The sequence below is a fragment of the Mastomys coucha genome, unplaced genomic scaffold, assembly GCF_008632895.1.
Source record: "Mastomys coucha isolate ucsf_1 unplaced genomic scaffold, UCSF_Mcou_1 pScaffold21, whole genome shotgun sequence".
NCBI lineage: Eukaryota > Metazoa > Chordata > Mammalia > Rodentia > Muridae > Mastomys > Mastomys coucha.
The window spans coordinates 165,184,456-165,187,388 of record NW_022196904.1 but is presented as its reverse complement, the minus strand read 5'-3'; the positions used below and the strand labels follow the sequence as shown (position 1 = coordinate 165,187,388).

The 2,933-nt window shown below is 46.1% G+C and overlaps 1 long non-coding RNA gene across 3 annotated transcripts in view; it reads left to right on the top strand.

The window, feature by feature from the left end:
* Positions 1-537: 537 nt before the first annotated feature.
* Positions 538-2,933, top strand: part of LOC116103756 — a 9,039-nt gene continuing 6,643 nt past the window's right edge. Inside the window, exons 1-3 of one of the 3 annotated variants that reach the window (XR_004123574.1) lie at positions 538-772; positions 1,186-1,380; positions 1,500-1,637. This is a non-coding gene — a long non-coding RNA (uncharacterized LOC116103756). Of the gene's footprint in view, positions 773-1,185; positions 1,638-2,933 lie in introns of all 3 variants that reach the window. The other 2 variants (XR_004123575.1, XR_004123573.1) reach the window with 2 other exon arrangements.

Genomic DNA, 2,933 nt, shown 5'->3' with positions numbered 1-2,933 from the left:
AGACTGAAGGGAGCTAAGATGTGTCCCAGACTCTGGATCTCTGGTGTGTCTATGAAATTATGACAAATGTATGACTATGCCTATGATAGTCTGTGTCTATAAAGATTGACAACAATGCCAACAAGCATATGCATCCCAGCATTAATAGCCTGACTATTTCATACATCTAATACAGCTCTAAACCCAAGATATTAGAGAATTAGGAGTTGCAAGGAGCATCCAGGGTCAGAGCATTATCCTATCCAAAACACTCCCTTCTTCATGAAGGCAGGCTTAGACTGTTCCTGAGTCTAGAGAGTCCCTTTGATCTTACTGGTTTCCGTTCTGCTTCCAGGAGCCATTATATCTGGTAAAACAATGAAAGCTGTCACAGTCATATCCTTATGTGTAACCCCCCCTGCCTGAGGGCTGATTCTTCAGATCCCGCCTGCCTCAGATGACCACACCTCTCTGCCCACCTCCTGCTAACTGCCACGCCTCTGTCCTGGTTCCATTTACATCGGAAGTCCCGCCTCCAGAGACTGAAGAATAAGTTGCTGATAGGGCGGGGTTGCTGACGAACTTGTGGAAGGGGTTTTGCCTTATTTATTCTACCTGTTTGGCTTGTAACGATATAGAGTTAAATGAAAGATGGCTGAATGATCACACATCGTGTCGGCTAATTTTTAAGAACCTTCCACGTGGTTAAGGTAACATAAAATGGCTTGCCAGGTCCCTGACCACTTTTCCAGAAAACCCTTTCATGTTCGTGGCTGCTGGACACTTATGCACTGTAAGTCTGAGCGCTCGGAGGAAAGTTCTTAGTCAGGGAATTAGTGTTCCCCCGACATTTAATGGTCTTTACTTGACAGGTAAATCTCAAGTTGATTGGGCTCTTAATCGGGTATAGGGTGGACCTTGTGTGAAAATCAATCGCATGTTTATGCCCAGAGCAGCACACAGGCACAGGGACCAGAGGAGTTGTTGGTATCTGTTTTCGTAGACAGTTTTCTGTGTGATTTCTGATTGGATACGCTAAATTGTTAACTAATTTGCTTTATTGTTTGTTTTAGTTCTTGTGAAACAAAGTCTTTTACTGTGTGATCTAGGTTGGCCTTGAATTTAAAATCCTCTTGTCTTAGCTATCTGGGTGCTGGGATGGCAGGCATAAACCAGGCTCAGCAGCTCATTTAATTTTATGACCAGTCTACTTTTCAGATGAAAACACTGATGCTCAAGCCAGACAGAGTGAGTGGTGGTGCTCACCCATGATCCTGTGTTCACCTATGATCCTGAGCTCACCCATGATCCCCGCACTCAGGACGTCATGGGAAACTAACTGGCCATTGATGAACTGAGCAGGATTCCAACATCTGGAGAACTCAGCTATACTTAATGCAAGTGGGTTTAAGCTTTTAAAGTACAAGTAAAGTTTTGCTATATTTGGTGCATACTAACAGGTATAGATATGTTTCAAAGCCAGCCTGAGCTATATCAGAAAATCCTATCTCAAAATGCAGAAAACAAAGCAACAAGAGACAATAACAAGAAAAGGGAAAGCCTGCTCCGAGATCTTGCCTGAGAAGAGCAGGTCTGTAAGGACAAAGCCAAGAAGATTACCGCTCAGTCAGCGAAGACCCTTATTTTCAGTCACGCTGGTAACATTTTTTTGGCTTTGTTTGTAATGTCTGGTCTGGACATGATCATGATGTCTGTTTAAGCAAGTGTGAGATCATGGGCCCATCAGTTCAAAATCGATGAAAGTCAAGCTGATGTCGCCTGAAATTCACACAGGAAACCAGATCAGGGCGTTGAAATCCAGTGACCTAACCTATCCTAAAAAATTGAGCTAAGGCTTCATTTGGAACATGGCGCCGTCAAACCCTACATCATCACTTTGGTCCACTGTTCGCCTGTCCATTGCTCATCACCCACAGCTGTGCCTGCAGAGCTTGCCACTCACTCAGCTGAGCATAGTAACTGGCCAGGTGCCGGTCCCTGAACCCATGCTCTGCCACTGGCTGGTAGACAAGGGAGACTACTGTGAAGTTTCTGTTCCGTGCAATCGGGAGCCGTGGAGGGGGGGGTGGGGGTAGGGAAGCAAAGTCCTCTTGGAAGGGTCAGGACAACTCACAGAAGATCTGACTTCACATTCTACTTTATCTGGCCTTCTTAGACTACTGGCAAAAATGTTGCCTGGCGCTGTTTGCATCTGTGGATATGGGGGGGGAGCTTTGCTCTGAGCGGCAGCTGTGCTGGTATTTCCTCTGAGAGGATAGCGGTGGCAGGAAGATTGTTAAAATACTGGATGTGAAGCAGGAGGTGAAACAGCAGGCTGTTCTCAGACAGTGGTTCTCAGCCTTCCTTATGCTGTGACCCCCAACTGTTGGAAAACCCTATCTCCCAAGCCCAGCTTCAGTAACCCCAACCTCGTCATCGCCAACTGCCAAATTGAGACATATTTCCACTGTAGCCACGAGCTGGTAGAGTGTTCCTGTGCACATGTGCTGTAATCCCTTTACAGAAAGGCAGCACCTTCGTGGCCTGCTCTCTTTTTTTTCCCCCCTTCCATGGTTGCATGCTGTGACTTTGTGGCGTCCCTTGGCTCCAAATCACCAAGGTATCCCTCCTTCTGCAGAGAAACCCTAGAGTCATAAAGTTACTTGGTTGCTACTTAATAGCTGTGATGTTGCTAATGTTATGATTTATAATGTAAATATCTAATAAACAGGATATGTGATATGCAACCGCCCAGAGTGTGGATCTGACCCATGGGTTGAGAACAGCTGTTCTGAGAGGAGGTGAAACTTTCCATCCTGCAGGGGAGCACCTTAAACTCAGGAAACAGCTCAATAGCTTCAGAAATTTTCAGAGGCCGGGGAGTGGTAGTGCACGCTTTTAATCCCAGCACTTGGGAGGCAGAGGCAGCTGGATTTCTGAGTTCAAGGCCAGCC